The sequence below is a fragment of the Odontesthes bonariensis genome, chromosome 8, assembly GCF_027942865.1.
Source record: "Odontesthes bonariensis isolate fOdoBon6 chromosome 8, fOdoBon6.hap1, whole genome shotgun sequence".
In the NCBI taxonomy this organism is placed as follows: domain Eukaryota; kingdom Metazoa; phylum Chordata; class Actinopteri; order Atheriniformes; family Atherinopsidae; genus Odontesthes; species Odontesthes bonariensis.
In genome coordinates, this window is record NC_134513.1 from 29,161,845 (window position 1) to 29,178,592 (window position 16,748).

Genomic DNA, 16,748 nt, shown 5'->3' on the forward strand with positions numbered 1-16,748 from the left:
CTTTGGGCTCATGTCATTTCTGTATTCCCTTTTTGCTCAAGTATGATCATTCACTTTAAAACAAAAGAAGGAAAAATCTAAATAACAACCCATGGCCTCATGCCCTCTCTGGCTTTCATTACTCATCCAGTGACATCGTTAGCGTTTTGCATTTTGGTTCACGTTTGTCATATTTTACACAGTCAGGGAAGTAATGGTGTCAGGATGGCCGAGCGGTCTAAGGCGCCAGACTCAAGGCTTCATTCCTTCCTTAGCAGATTAAGATTAAGATCAGATTTATTGTCATGCATACACAGGAAATTTGTCCTCTGCTTTTAACCCATCCAGGTTGGCACCTGTTTGACACACACATGCACATGGTCACACACTCAGAGACAGATGCCAACCTGGAGCGGTGGGCAGCCATGAAGCGCCCGGGGAGCATGGGGGGTATGTTGCCTTGCTCAAGGACACCCCTCCAGCTATCAGTTCCACCAATCTTTTTTTTTTTTTTTTGTGAGACTTCTGGGGCTTCATGTACAAAGGGTGCGTACGCACAAAATAGTGGCGTACGCACCTTTTCACGTCAACGATTAGATGTATCAAGAACGAAAAGACCGTGGAAATGTGCGGTGCCTCACGGCAGCTTCAGGGCTGGCGTACGCACGTTTCTGCAGCTGCTGATTCTTTGGCGACACCTAAGGTGATGTTGGGAAACTGTTATAATAAATAAATAAATGTGAAAACAATTAGTCCTCAGACAGTGATGTGCACATTTGAGATGGATGAACAATTAATACTGATAAACAATTAACACACCCATGTGTCCATTTACACGAGTGGATATAAAAGCAGCGCAAAGTGGTGCAATGCATACCATTAAAAACAATGGCTGCTTTAGCAGTATTAGAAGACTTTGCAAATGGTGCAATTCGAAGAGAGCGTGTGTTCACTACAACAGAGAGCTGGCATATGATGGCGACTGACTCATCAGCCGTTTTGAGGGAAATCCTGAGAACTTTGCATAGGGCTGCAGCCGGTGTTGGAGCGCAACACAGCGAGGAGCCATGCGCTGCCTGTGCCCACAGCTGATGTGCACACTGGGGTTCCAACCGGAGCATTCCAGGGGCAGCTGGCCAACCGATTGGGACTGTGCCAGTCTACCCTGAGCCGAGTCATGCCAGCCGCGTGGGACATAATTATCCGCATCTCAGCCACGTATATCAAATTCCCAAAAGGCCAACATTAAAGCTCAATTTGAAGCGAGAGCCGGTTTTGTAATTGGAGCTATCGACTGCGCACACATTGCTATAAAAGCGTCATCACATGATGAATTTGTATGTTAACAGGAAACATTTTCATTCGATCGATGTAAGATATGTGATGCGTAAATGCAATTAACCAACATTGTGGCGAGGTGGCCTGGGTCAACGCACGATTCATACATTCTGAGTAACAGCATCGTTGGGAAAAGACATACAGGGTGGCGGGATGGTTGGCTTCTTGGTGACTAACTTCATTCTTGTACTGGTCCTAATATTATTCCCCGTGACGCGCATTGAGTGTGTGCGCCCCCAACTTCTATCCCGTCTTCACAGCATCATTATTATATTATATATATTAGTCGGTGGTTAAAGTTAGTTTCTTGCTGTTTTTTGCTGGTTAAACTTCAGCTTAAGATCTTTCTAACAAGCCCCTGATCGTCTCTGTGGGCATATATTAATAACCCTGTGCGTAAAGTGTGAAATGTCTCAATCAGCCTCACCTTTTCCCTGGTGCACTTCTGCACGTTACTGTATGAACACGTTGTATTTTGAGTTCCACAAAAACATCGGTATTTAGCTTGGGGGTTATCAGAGTCACCCACATGAGCTCCCACCACCCCAGAGAGAGCAGTGTCACCCATAGTTGCGGCGACTCTCTATTCAAATAGAGTCGGTCACCCCCCCACCCGCCTGTTTTGGCCACACTGCGGCGGGGCAGCCAGTCTCCGCTTCACCTCCACCTTAATGTGGGACCACTTCTTCTTCACCTCTGCTTGTGAGGCTTCTCAGACCCCCCAGCATTGACAGCCTCGCACAGGCTCTCCCACCCACTCCTCTTAGCTTGCTGCTTATGCCGGAGGACAGCGTGTCAAAGAACAAATTTTTTTGGGCCTCCACTTCAGAAAGTAGCACCGACATATCGCTTTCCGTGAAGTTCTTCTTTTTTCCCGTCTTATTCATTCTTTTTTCTTTATTTTCTGACCGTACACAGAGGGGAATCGCAGGTTCAGGGCTCATTTAAATGTGATTTGAGTATTAAAGTAGGGGCGTGGACAGTGAGGAGTCGGGTGCTCTGACATGTGTGCTCAATTCCACGTTGATTGGGATGTACAAACGATATGTGCTTGGATTGATGCGTGCGCACAGATTCGTACATCCGACGTTGGAGGGCATTTGGGTTTGAGCGTACGCCATGTTTCAGTAGGAAATCCACGCACAAAATAGTGGCGTACGCACCTTTTCACGTCAACGATCAGATGTATCAAGAACGAAAAGACCGTGGAAATGTGCGGTGCCTCACGGCAGCTTCAGGGCTGGCGTACGCACGTTTCTGCAGCTGTTGATTCTTTGGCGACACCTAAGGTGATGTTGGGAAACTGTTATAATAAATAAATGTGAAAACAATTAGTCCTCAGACAGTGATGTGAACATTTGAGATAGATGAACAATTAATACACCCATGTGTCTGCAGTTACACGAGTGGATATAAAAGCAGCGCAAAGTGGTGCAATGCACACCATTAAAAACAATGGCTGCTTTAGCAGTATTAGAAGACTTTGCAAAGGGTGCAATTCGAAGAGAGCGTGTGTTCACTACAACAGAGAGCTGGCATATGATGGCGACTGATTACTCATTAGCCGTTTTGAGGGAAATCCTCCCTGAACTGTGCGCAGAGCTGCGGCCGGCGTTGGAGCGCAACACAGCGAGGAGCCATGATAAACCTGTGCTCACAGGTGATGTGCACATTGGGGTTCCAACCGGAGCATTCCAGGGGCAGCTGGCCAACCGATTGGGACTGTGCCAGTCTACCCTGAGCCGAGTCATGCCAGCCGTGTGGGACAGAATTATCCGCATCTCAGCCACGTATATCAAATTCCCAACAGGCCAACATTAAAGCTCAATTTGAAGGGAGAGCCGATTTTGTAATCGGAGCTATCGACTGCGCACACATTGCTATAAAAGCGCCATCACATGATGAATTTGTATGTTAAGGGCGAGGTGGCCTGGTTCAACGCACGATTCATACATTCTGAGTAACAGCATCGTTGGGAACAGACTACAGGGTGGCACTGTGTGTGATGGGTGGCTTCTTGGTGAGTAACTTCATTCTTGTAATTGTCCTAATATTATTCCCCGTGACGCGCATTGAGTATGTGCGCCCCCAATGTCTATCCCGTCTTCACAGCATCATTATTATATTATATATATTAGTCGGTGGTTAAAGTTAGTTTCTTGCTGTTTTTTGCTGGTTAAACTTCAGTTTAAGATCTTTCTAACAAGCACCTGATCATCTCTGTGGGCATATATTACCCCGTGCGTAAAGTGTGAAATGTCTTAATCAGCCTCGACTTTTCCCCGACGCACTTCTGCACGTTACTGTATGAACACGTTGTTGTGAGTTACACAAAAACATCGTTATTTACCTTGGGGGTAATCAGAGTCACCCACAGGTGCTCCCACCACCCCATGAGAGAGCAGTGTCACCGATTGTTGCGCCGTCTCTCTGTTTTTTCCCGTCATTCATTCTTTTTTCTTTATTTTCTGACCGTACACAGAAGGGAAATCGCAGGTGCAGGGCTCATTTAAATAGGATTTACATATTTAAGTAGGGGCGTGGACAGGGAGGAGTCGGGTGCTCCGACATGTGCGCTCAATTTCACGCTGATTGGGATGTACAGACAAAATGTGCTTGGATTAATGCGTGCGCACAGATTCGTACATCCGACATTGGAGGGCATTTGGGTTTGAGCGTACGCCATGTTTCAGTAGGAAATCCACGCAAGTCTTTGTACATGAGGCCCCTGGTCTCCAAAAGGAGACGCTAGTTCAAATCCCACTCCTGACACTAATTTCTTGCTTAAGTCTTACTTGCTTATTAGAAGACCATGAAGAAAGCCATGTCAGGCCATGGTGAAAAATGCATTTATCTCTGAAGACGGGCCTTCAGTTCCTCCCATTAACATACACAATTCTGATGTGCGATGGTGCAGTTCTGCTACATTAAGCTCTTTTCCACTCGTACTTACTCACAACCACCTCAATGTGGGTGGGGTCGTTATAGCAAGGAGGTCCAAAAGTCCTGTGATGTCACTTTTATGTGACACAAACATGACGCAACAATTTAGGACATCAAGGCGAAAGTATACATGCTACTTGGTCTATGTCAGAGGTCTTCAACAGGGGGTCCGCGACCCCCAGGGGGTCCGTGGAGGTACTGCAGGGGGGTCGTGAAATCTTTGGTTGATTAGACGATTTAAAAAAAAAAAAAAAAAAAAATTTTTTCAAATAGTTTTTTCTCACAAATTGTGTGCAAACGTGTGCCATCCACAGATCGTTAGAGGATTCATTGTCCCATCTACATGCATGTTTAAAGTTAAAATCTGTGGATTATTTGAATAGCTCAGTGTTGTATGCAAGATGTTTGTTTATACATGGCAGTGGCGCGGCCACCCTGTACCTTGCACATGTTTAAAATAAAAACATGAATATATTAACCTGTGTATTATTTGAATAGCTTAATATTGAATGTACAATAACAGAGTAGCTATGTTTATACACGGCACTAGGTCCCGTTAAATATAAAACACAATTGTATGCCATATAAATAGTGGGGGGTCCCTGCTCCAACTCTCCATCAGTTTGGGGGTCCCTGGCCTGAAAAACGTTGAAGACCCCTGGTCTATGTCTTTGCGTCTAGCAATCCACCTCGTTGACGATCACAGAATAAATCAAATCCAACTGTTGCTGTTGCCGGGTTCTTGTTAAGGAGTGGCTTTCGTGACTCATCCAGTGACATCACTCCCTGGCCAATAAGTTGCCTGCAGTCTGTAAATGTCACATTTTCGGCTGGACTCAACTCGACCCCGACCGAGTAGGTGCTAAAAATGTCTTGATTGATGGCAGAGACCAAGCTGTCAAGTTCATCATCTGTCATTTTACTGTAGCCTTCCCTTTTTGAGAGGCCCCACTGTCGCATTCTGCGTTTGAGTGTGCTCACTGATACACCCAGCAGTTTGGAAATACAGGGCACAGAGAAGTCGATTTCAATCAAATGCTGGAGGTGGTCTTTGGAAATAACCAACTTTGGACACCCCCTTTCTCCAGCAGTCCTGTCCACTACAACTGCTTTTCTTCTCCCATCTAATTCAGTGCTGATAAGGGTGTGCAGCTGGAGAAGACCTTCAAATACCTAAAAGAAAGAAGGAAGAACATTTTCATTTGTCACTGCAGTCAGTGGACCTTATTTATCAAAGTGGTGTAACATTAAATCCAAGAATACAATAGTTTTTTATCTTTGGCATCTAACTTCTGTCTGTGGACTGATTGGAACATGTGAACAAGATACATAAATGTCTGAATTGGCTGTAAATGTTAGACCAACCTGGGGGCTTTCCATGACTATTGCAGGTTTTATCAAAACCTAGGAACCCTGCAGAATAACCAAGCCACATCGCACAAACACCATTTAACTTACCTCCTGTGTGAAGTCTACGTGAGCAGAGAGTGACATAATCAGAGTCAATTCACTCATGCATATGAACTCGAGATAGTCCAGGTCCAAGGGCAGTCGCTGCAATGCCTGCTCCAACCTGGACTGCAGTCGGTCCAGAATATGCCTGCCCACCATCACATCCTGCCATAGAGGAATTGAAGAGGTTATCATTTATACCTCCCCCATAAGCAAGTGTATAATACATTCTGTGCAATTTATGAACTCCAAAAATATACAGATGTAGCCTATCTATAATAAAATCTAAACATTAGCAACACCAAATAGACTCCTGTGGGAGTATCCATCACAAAAGGTACGCTGCCTGTCCGGTAGGGATATAACGGTCAAATCTTGTAAATATAGGCTAACTCTGCAGAAGTTATAAAAAGTCATTTTGAGACCAAAAAGAAATATCCAGTACCCAAATGTCTTTATAAGCCTTAATGTAAGCCAGATATAAATCACCATCTATCCAACAACGATAAACACATAAACACAGATAAAAAAAAAAACATCATTTGATGATTATAGTCAACACACGATCGTCATTATCGTCTCACATATATGAGCCACATACCAGTGTTTCTTCATTCCGGTCCTCGGGACCCACTGCCCTGCATGTTTTATGTTCCCTGCTCCAACACACCTGATTCAAATGAATGGCTCCTTATCAGGCCACTGCTGAGCTTGATGGCGAGCTGATCATTTGAATCAGGTGTGGTGAGTGGAGGAGGGAAACATCGAAACACTGAGCTACGCTTTTCAAATTGAACAGACTGTGCGCGCTCCCGCGTGCCGGAAATCAATTTCTGGCAGCAATCAACTTTTGGCACGGCACCTGTCATTTCACATCGTTAGGCCTATATGACCGCTTATATGACGACGTTGAGAAACTTTTGCTACATCGTGAAATTGCCGATATCTTTAATTAACTTACCTGAGCAGAAGCGTTTGACTCCATCCTGTTTTTCCTCCATTAGTACCAATGTGTGCCCACTGAGTGTCGTTGGCGCTCAGATCCCGGCCGGCAGAAATTGCTGCTCCTTGATTGGATGGTTGGTTGGCGCGTGGGTGGGCACCGGGTTGATTGGCAAGTCAGTAAGCAACGTGCTGATTGGCTATTCACTCAGGCGTCAAAACAGGGTCAAAATTCGTACTCGTAACTTGAGTTTTGTAAACTTGTAACTTCAGGGTCGTACTTGAAGGTGGGAAATTTGTGTGTCCGTCGGATTTAGTTTTACACATGCACAAAATGTTTTTACAACTTCAAAACTTTGTTACACATACACAAACTATTTTTACAACTTCAAAACTTTGTTACACATGCACAAACTGTTTTTATAACTTCAAAACTTTGTTACACGTGCACAAAATGTTTTTACAACTTCAAAACTTTGTTACAAATGCACAAAATGTTTTTACATAGACACAAAATATTTTTACAACTTCAAAACTTTATTACACAGGTGAACATCATTGTACAAGTACAAAATCTTTCTGACCCATTTTTGATCCCATATTTTTCGTTGTATGCTGTCATTTCTGTACAGAAATCAAGAGCACTGTACTGAGTACTAACCAAATAAACACATGGTGAAAGCTGGTAAGTACTTTGCTAGTTGTACTCCATGTCAGAAATCCTCTGAATGGCATGCCATTAAAGTTGGAGGATTTTACCAGTCTGTTACTGGTAAAAAAATCCAAAGTTAAGCTGATGTTACGCAATGATCTTGGCTTCCCCATACTGCCTAAACTCAAGCTATACAAAAAGATGAGAGACTTGAATAAGTAAGTTCTATCACGTCGAGTCATTGTAGCATAAAATAATTGTATTGAAAGCAGTTTTTTAAGAACTAAAAGTCTTTCAACTCACCTGCTGATAACATCCAAATCCGCAATACCAAAGGCAAGCTGTATAGAATGTTTGTGTGACTTAAATAGGTAACAGAGACAACACTGAGAGCACTTATTCTGGAACAAATTTGCTCATAGGGCAGCTAAAAAATAGGCCAGTTAGCTCAGCTGGTCAGAGTGTGGTGCTAATAATGCCAAGGTCATGGGTTCAATCCCCATCCTGGCCACGAACATCAGCAACAACAGCACATGTGTAGGCGCCCTTCCATAACACATGACATTTAAAGATATATCAATATATTTGATGCTGCTTGTGCACAGGGGAAGCAATGTGAGCAGACATCCCTAGCCCCGCTTCTCACAGGACATAATCTACACCTCTTCTCGGGTGGACACACAGAAATACCAATGCAAGACCAGCAATGTATTATTTTTGTGAGTCCTTCCCTCAGGCCTCCTCATCGTGCAACTGATCCAAAATATCTCCCCTGCCACATTTACGGTTGCCATCCGGAATAGGAGTTAAAACAGACTTAGGGGGCGCAGTCAATGGTGGAAGATCAGAGTTTACCAACTTGTCCCTTAGGTTTTTACCACGTTTGTACACTATCCGTGGTTGGTTCTGAAATGCATCACCAAGATTAGTATCTGATTTGAGTATGTGCCAGTGACGGTTAATAATACTCTTTAGTTGCTTGGAACATTTGGAATAACATGTAGAGAGCATAATGGTGGGTTCTTCTTTTTTCTTTGGTCTGTAACGCAATAATTCCGACCTGGGTCTGTTTTTGATTTTGTCATTTGCAAAGGTAATTTGAGGTGACTTGTATCCGCGCGCTCGAAACCTGGACTCCATCGTGCGCATGCTGCGTTCGTAATCTGCCTCTCTACTGCAAATGCGTTTAACCCTACAGAACTGACTATAGGGGAGGCTGTTCTTCAGTGGAAGAGGATGACAAGAATCGGCTCTTAAAAGACTATTGCGTGCTGTAGGTTTAATAAATAAATCTGTATACAGTGTGTCATTCTCACGTATGATCCACACATCTAAAAAGCTAATGCGGGTCAAATCAAAGTCCATTGACAAAGCTAAACATTCCGTACAATTATTCAGATAAGTAAAGAAATCTTGTAAATCATTCATGCTCCCACGCCAAAGGGCCAGTACATCATCTATATAACGTTTCCAAAGTATCAGATGTGGTCTAAACCTGTTGTTCACATAAATATATTTTTCTTCAAAAAACCTCATAAAAATGTTAGCAAAGGATGGAGCAAATGGACTGCCCATCGCTACACCTCGCTTCTGTAAGAACCATGCATCTTGAAACAAAAAATAATTACATGTCAAGATTAGTTTAGCAAATTCAAGTATGCAGTTAGTAGATGGTTTTGGGGAGGTTTCTCGTTCGGAAAGAAAATATTCTAATGCCTCCAAACCTTCGTCATGGGGAATAGAGGTGTAAAGAGCGTTCACATCAAATGACACAAGAATCATTTCATCTTCTGGAAGAAGGTTAACAGTGTCAATAACTGACAATAAATGCCCAGTGTCTTTGATAAATGATGGCGCAGCCTCCGCTAGGGGGCGAATAAAATGATCAACAAAAGTAGACATTGAGGCTGTCAGAGAGCCTATACCAGCCACAATCGGACGACCAGGGGGCTGTTGGAGATTCTTATGGATTTTTGGAAGTGTATAGAAAGTCGGAATGACTGGGTTGTCCACTCTTAAAAATTGCATTTCTTTTTTAGTTATATCACCCGTGTGAACAAATTCATCAAGTGTCCCAAAAATCAAATTTTGGAACGATCGAGTTGGGTCCCCAGGTAATTTTTCATAAAACATGTCCATAGTCAGTTGTCTTTCACATTCATTCACATAGTCAGATCGATTTAGCACCACAATGGCTCCACCTTTATCAGCCGGTTTAATTATGATGGATACATCAGATTGTAAATCATTTAGTGCTTTTTTCTCATCAGCTGATATGTTACTATGTGTGTTGAATTTGTGTTTTGTTTTCAACAGTTCAGTCGCATCTTGGTCAACTAACCTACAGAAAGTCTCAATCGAGGCACTTCGGTTGGCTGGAGGTGTAAAGTCACTTTTTGGCCGAAAGGCAGTCTGTGTGTGTTGGTATTGTGACTCAGTCAACATCCCAGTTGGACACGAATATACCTGAGTGGTGGCAAAAAACTCACGCAGCCTAATGTTACGAAAAAACTTAAATAGATCAACCTTTACATCAAAATCATTTGGTTGTGTAGTAGGAACAAAAGATAAACCCTTATTAAGAAGAGAAAGATGTGAGGCATTTAGTGTCTTACTGGAGAGATTGAAGACAGTTGTGTCTTCATTGCTTTGTTTGGTTAGGTCCGTGTGCTCCGCACACGGGCGCGTGTCCAACGTGGCTCCTCTGGGTGCCAATGTGGAAAGTCATATGTTGGTAAAACCAGTAGGGAGTTAAAAGTACGCATTGCGGAGCATCGCAGCACTATTCGCTGTAAAAACCTTAACTATCCAGTTGCAGCGCATTTTGTGGAAGCTGGGCATTCGGTTTCTGCGCTAAAATATATAGGCATTGAAAAGGCATCTCTACCTAGACGGGGTGGTAACCTTGAACGTCTACTATCTCAGAGAGAAAATTATTATATTCATTCCCTTAGGACGTTAATCCCTTTTGGTTTAAATGTGGAATTTGAACTGAAATTTTTTCTCTAACTAGACTCATTGTTACTCTGTAGGTCTGGACTCTTTTGATGGGTTGACAGGGGGATACAGTGCTTTTTACGACAGCCCCTAGTGGCCACGTTGGACACGCGCCCGTGTGCGGAGCACACGGACCTAACCAAACAAAGCAATGAAGACACAACTGTCTTCAATCTCTCCAGTAAGACACTAAATGCCTCACATCTTTCTCTTCTTAATAAGGGTTTATCTTTTGTTCCTACTACACAACCAAATGATTTTGATGTAAAGGTTGATCTATTTAAGTTTTTTCGTAACATTAGGCTGCGTGAGTTTTTTGCCACCACTCAGGTATATTCGTGTCCAACTGGGATGTTGACTGAGTCACAATACCAACACACACAGACTGCCTTTCGGCCAAAAAGTGACTTTACACCTCCAGCCAACCGAAGTGCCTCGATTGAGACTTTCTGTAGGTTAGTTGACCAAGATGCGACTGAACTGTTGAAAACAAAACACAAATTCAACACACATAGTAACATATCAGCTGATGAGAAAAAAGCACTAAATGATTTACAATCTGATGTATCCATCATAATTAAACCGGCTGATAAAGGTGGAGCCATTGTGGTGCTAAATCGATCTGACTATGTGAATGAATGTGAAAGACAACTGACTATGGACATGTTTTATGAAAAATTACCTGGGGACCCAACTCGATCGTTCCAAAATTTGATTTTTGGGACACTTGATGAATTTGTTCACACGGGTGATATAACTAAAAAAGAAATGCAATTTTTAAGAGTGGACAACCCAGTCATTCCGACTTTCTATACACTTCCAAAAATCCATAAGAATCTCCAACAGCCCCCTGGTCGTCCGATTGTGGCTGGTATAGGCTCTCTGACAGCCTCAATGTCTACTTTTGTTGATCATTTTATTCGCCCCCTAGCGGAGGCTGCGCCATCATTTATCAAAGACACTGGGCATTTATTGTCAGTTATTGACACTGTTAACCTTCTTCCAGAAGATGAAATGATTCTTGTGTCATTTGATGTGAACGCTCTTTACACCTCTATTCCCCATGACGAAGGTTTGGAGGCATTAGAATATTTTCTTTCCGAACGAGAAACCTCCCCAAAACCATCTACTAACTGCATACTTGAATTTGCTAAACTAATCTTGACATGTAATTATTTTTTGTTTCAAGATGCATGGTTCTTACAGAAGCGAGGTGTAGCGATGGGCAGTCCATTTGCTCCATCCTTTGCTAACATTTTTATGAGGTTTTTTGAAGAAAAATATATTTATGTGAACAACAGGTTTAGACCACATCTGATACTTTGGAAACGTTATATAGATGATGTACTGGCCCTTTGGCGTGGGAGCATGAATGATTTACAAGATTTCTTTACTTATCTGAATAATTGTACAGAATGTTTAGCTTTGTCAATGGACTTTGATTTGACCCGCATTAGCTTTTTAGATGTGTGGATCATACGTGAGAATGTTGCATTTCAGAACCAACCACGGATAGTGTACAAACGTGGTAAAAACCTAAGGGACAAGTTGGTAAACTCTGATCTTCCACCATTGACTGCGCCCCCTAAGTCTGTTTTAACTCCTATTCCGGATGGCAACCGTAAATGTGGCTCCTGTGTGCAATGCAGTTATACTTATAAATGTACTTCATTTAAACATCCACATACAGGTAAAAGTATTCCAATTAAAGCTGCAGTCTGCAACTCTTTTTCAAGCATAATGCCGGGAACTGTCCGCGGATTCTGAAAGTAGTACATTAAATACCCCAATACAAAAAAAAATGAGTCTTCTAGGTCCCCTATTTGTCCCGCTAGGTCCCTCCAAAGCCAGCAGGTTTGTTTACAAAATTGCAGACCGGACCGGTAAAAGGTAACCAATCAGGTTTACGAGCTGGGCTCTGCTGCCTGTCAATCACCAATTGTGCACGCGCGATACAAGGTAGGCTCGTCCTCACGCTTATTTATCTAGACTATTGAACTTCATTACGGGCTAGTCTACTTACTGTGTCTTCCATGATCGCAAATGACAGGTGAGTTGATGAATGAGGAGTCGTGTTAGCGCATCTGGCGTGCACCTCTACGTGCACGAGTTCTCATGTGTTTTGATGGGGCGGGACAGGAAGTTGAATAACTTTTTATTTTTCGGTTAAAAAATAAGCATTTCTTGCATTTTGCGACTACGGAGGTCACCGTTTTCAACTTCAAGCGTTCTGATAGATCATGTAAACTCTTAAAATGCCAAAAAGTAGGACTTTACGTATGACAACAACAAATCCTGCAGACTGCAGCTTTAAGGGCATTATCACATGTAACACTAAGTCTGTTATTTATTTGATTACGTGCCCATGTGGAAAGTAAAACCAGTAGGGAGTTAAAAGTACGCATTGCGGAGCATCGCAGCACTATTTGCTGTAAAAACCTTAACTATCCAGTTGCAGCGCATTTTGTGGAAGCTGGGCATTCGGTTTCTGCGCTAAAATATATAGGCATTGAAAAGGTATCTCTACCTAGACGGGGTGGTAACCTTGAACGTCTACTATCTCAGAGAGAAAATTATTATATTCATTCCCTTAGGACATTAATCCCTTTTGGTTTAAATGTGGAATTTGAACTGAAATGTTTTCTCTAACTAGACTCATTGTTACTCTGTAGGTCTGGACTCTTTGATGGGTTGACAGGGTGATACAGTGCTTTTTATGACGGCCCCTAGTGGCCTGATTTAAACATTGCAAGTATTGTCTTTATATTGTATTATTTTGTCTTCCCACCATGGGACTACATTGTAGACCACTTGGTATTTGGATCTTTTGCACTCACAGGGGCTGGTGTATTATTATGTTTATGTTTTTCTTTTTTCTTTCAATACTTATAACTTGTCTAAACCTATTACCTGTCCTTTTGACACTATTTGCCAATATAAACATATGTGATTAATTAATATGTGACGAGACTCCACCTTGATTGGCAGGTGTCATAATTAACTGATTGTTTTCTACCAATCACATACTAGAGGACAATTTATAAGAGGTGTTTTCACTCTGCTTGTGTAAAAACTTTTTGTAAAAACTTGAGAAAGGCCACACTGGCCGAAACGTTGTTTCTACAATAAATTCAGCATAATGGACAAGAGTGTGCGGTATCTTCCCCTTTGAAGTGAACCAGTACCCACTACCTGCACCTCGAATCTTCTGGTGTGCGTTGGTTTCTTCCTCCTTAAATGACTTAAATAGGTAACAGAGAAAACACTGAGAGCACTTATTCTCGCACAAATTTGCTGATAGGGCAACTCAAAATCAGGTCGGTTAGCTCAGCTGGTCAGAGCGTGGTGCTAATAACGCCAAGGTCATGGGTTCAATCTCCATACTGGCCAAGAACATCAATAGCACATGTGTAGGCGCCCTTCCATAACCCATGACTTTTAAAGATATATCAATATATTTGATGCTGCTTGTCCTGGAACGGATCACAGGGGAAGCAATGTGAGCAGACATCCCTAGCCCCAATTCTCACAGGACATAATCTACACCTCTTCTCAGGTGGATACACAGAAATACCAATGCAAGACCAGCATGGTTTATTTCTTGTGAGTCCTGGAGCTTCCCTCGGGCCTCCTCACCGTGCAACTGATCCAAAATATCTCCCCTGGGGGGAATCTACATGATACTCTGACCAGATGCCCATACCGCCTGATCTGGCTTCATTCAAAGAAGAGCGGCAGAGACTGTATTCTCAGCGTATTCCAGATGACTACGCATATCACCCTGATCCAAGAGGGTGAGCCTAATCACCACAGAGTGGAAGATGATTTCAGCCCTTATGCATTCGCAATCTCATTCATTTAGTCACCACTCATAAGGAGTTACCAGAGGTGAGCGTTGGAAGGAAGATCGACTGGTAGAACGAGATCCTCCAGTCGTGGTCAAAATTGTCTGATCCCTAAACTCTTCCACTTGAGGCAGCAACTGGTTCTAAGCAAGAAGAGGGCCCTCGACCCTTTTCCAACTGAGGATCAGAGCCTCAGACTTGGAGGTACAATTTTATTCCTGGCTGTTTCAGACTTGGCAGCAGACCACCCCTGTACCGGCCAGATGACTCATGTGAGACCATGTGGCCTAAAGGACAAGGCGTCTGACTTCGGATCAGAAGATTGAGGGTTCGAGTCCCTTCGTGGTTGTCTTGTTTAGTTGTATGCTGTCATATATGTACAGAAATCAAGAGCACTGTACTGAGTACTAACCAAATAAACACATGGTGAAAGCTGGTAAGTACTTTGCCAGTTGTACTCCATGTCAGAAATCCTCTGAATGGCATGCTATGAAAGTCGAAGGACTTTTTTTACTGTTACTGGTAAAAAAAATCCAAAGTTAAGCTGATGTTGCGCAATGATTTTGGCTTCCCCATACTGCCTACGCTCAAGCTATAAAAAAAGATGAGAGACTTGAATGAGTAAGTTCTATCACGTCGAGTCATTGTAGCATAAAACAAATGATAAAATAATTGCATTGAACGCATTTTTTGAAGAACTAAAAGTCTTTCAACTCACCTGCTGATAACATCCAAATCCGCAATACCAAAGGCAAGCTGTATAGAATGTTTGTGTGACTTAAATAGGTAACAGAGAAAACACTGAGAGCACTTATTCTCGCACAAATTTGCTGATAGGGCAACACAAAATCAGGTCGGTTAGCTCAGCTGGTCAGAGCGTGGTGCTAATAAAGCCAAGGTCATGGGTTCAATCCCCATCCTGGCCACGAACATCAGCAACAACAGCACATGTGTAGGCGCCCTTCCATAACACATGACTTTTAAAGATATATCAATATATTTGATGCTGCTTGTCCTGGAACGGATCACAGGGGAAGTGGTGTGAGCAGACATCCCTAGACCTGATTCTCACAGGACATAATCTACACCTCTTCTCAGGTGGACACACAGAAATACCAATGCAAGACCAGCATGGTTTATTTCTTGTGAGTCCTGGACCTTCCCTCAGGCCTCCTCACCGTGCAACTGATCCAAAATATCTCCCCTGGGGGGAATCTACATGATATCCTGACCAGATGCCCATACCGCCTGATCTGGCTTCATTCAAAGAAGAGCGGCAGAGACTGTATTCTCAGCGTATTCCAGATGACTACGCTTATCACCCTGATCCAAGTGTGTGAGCCTAATCACCACAGAGTGGAAGATGATTTCAGCCCTTATGCATTCGCAATCTCATTCATTTAGTCACCACTCATAAGGAGTGACCAGAGGTGAGCGTTGGAAGGAAGATCGACTGGTAGAACGAGCTCCTCCAGTCGTGGTCAAAATGGTCTGATCCCTAAACTCTTCCACTTGAGGCAGCAACTGGTTCTAAGCAAGAAGAGGGCCCTCAACCCTTTTCCAACTGAGGATCAGAGCCTCAGACTTGGAGGTACAATTTTATTCCTGGCTGTTTCAGACTTGGCAGCAGACCACCCCTGTACCGGCCGGATGACTCATGTGAGACCATGTGGCCTAAAGGACAAGGCGTCTGACTTCGGATCAGAAGATTGAGGGTTCGAGTCCCTTCGTGGTTGTCTTGTTTAGTTGTATGTGTGGGAGAAGGATGTCATGACATGTTCATGACTTCTGGCCTAGTTACATCCTGGGCCTTGTTGACTGGTTCATATGAATATTGTTGATAGTTAGAATGAGCGTGTTTATGATAAACTGCGAAAGCTAGGCGCCTCCAGAGAGGGCCACGTACACTTGTTATGATAAAACGGTATAAAAGGGTGTCCCAGAATGAAGACGGTGGACATTTTGTACATTCTGAGTGCACGTTTTGCTGTGACAGTTTGTTCAATAAATTCCCCAATGGACTGCTAACCGACGGTGTACTCGGCCCTATTTTCTCCACAACATAATGGTGACCCCGAGTGCGTGAGATTTTGGCAGCTGGAGCCCGACGGGACGCGTCCTCTGTGCGCCGACAGCCGAGATCAGTCGTTAAGCCTGCAGGTACGACATATTTTTTCCTTTTTTTTCTGAAAGCGGCGGTGTCTGTTGCTGGTGTACAGGTGACGGGCCTCCGACAGCTCCACAAATTTAAAAGAACACGGGAGAAGGACGAGTATATTCGGTGAGCATCTCATTGTTACCTCTGCGCAGGGGGGCTGTTGAAATTGTTGAAATTGTGGGCCAAGGGGAGCCAAGTGTTTTAATTGAGATAAAAATTGGGTAAACAGCAGCTTATGTGAGACGTGTTTTGTGAAGCAGACAGCTGTGAGCAGCTGGTCGGGCTATTGTGTTGTTGTATTGTTTTTTTTTGTGGTAATTAAGAAGGGCTAGTCGCTAATGCTCGGGCAGGGAATAAATCGATGAGTTTAAACTAGAATAGTGGATACGCTTTTAGAGCGGGCAGGGTGGAAATCACTCGTCCATAGTGATGTCATAAAGCC

At 43.2% G+C, this 16,748-nt stretch overlaps 5 non-coding genes across 5 annotated transcripts; all 5 read left to right on the forward strand.

The window, feature by feature from the left end:
- Positions 1-7,743: 7,743 nt before the first annotated feature.
- trnai-aau (transfer RNA isoleucine (anticodon AAU)) lies at positions 7,744-7,817 on the forward strand. The gene has a single exon. It is a non-coding gene; the product is annotated as a tRNA-Ile (tRNA).
- A 5,802-nt stretch (positions 7,818-13,619) lies between these two features.
- Positions 13,620-13,693, forward strand: trnai-aau (transfer RNA isoleucine (anticodon AAU)). The gene has a single exon. It is a non-coding gene; the product is annotated as a tRNA-Ile (tRNA).
- Positions 13,694-14,424: 731 nt separating this feature from the next.
- On the forward strand, positions 14,425-14,497 carry trnar-ucg (transfer RNA arginine (anticodon UCG)). Its single transcript has one exon. It is a non-coding gene; the product is annotated as a tRNA-Arg (tRNA).
- A 503-nt stretch (positions 14,498-15,000) lies between these two features.
- Positions 15,001-15,074, forward strand: trnai-aau (transfer RNA isoleucine (anticodon AAU)). Its single transcript has one exon. It is a non-coding gene; the product is annotated as a tRNA-Ile (tRNA).
- Positions 15,075-15,811: 737 nt separating this feature from the next.
- Positions 15,812-15,884, forward strand: trnar-ucg (transfer RNA arginine (anticodon UCG)). Its single transcript has one exon. It is a non-coding gene; the product is annotated as a tRNA-Arg (tRNA).
- Positions 15,885-16,748: the final 864 nt, after the last annotated feature.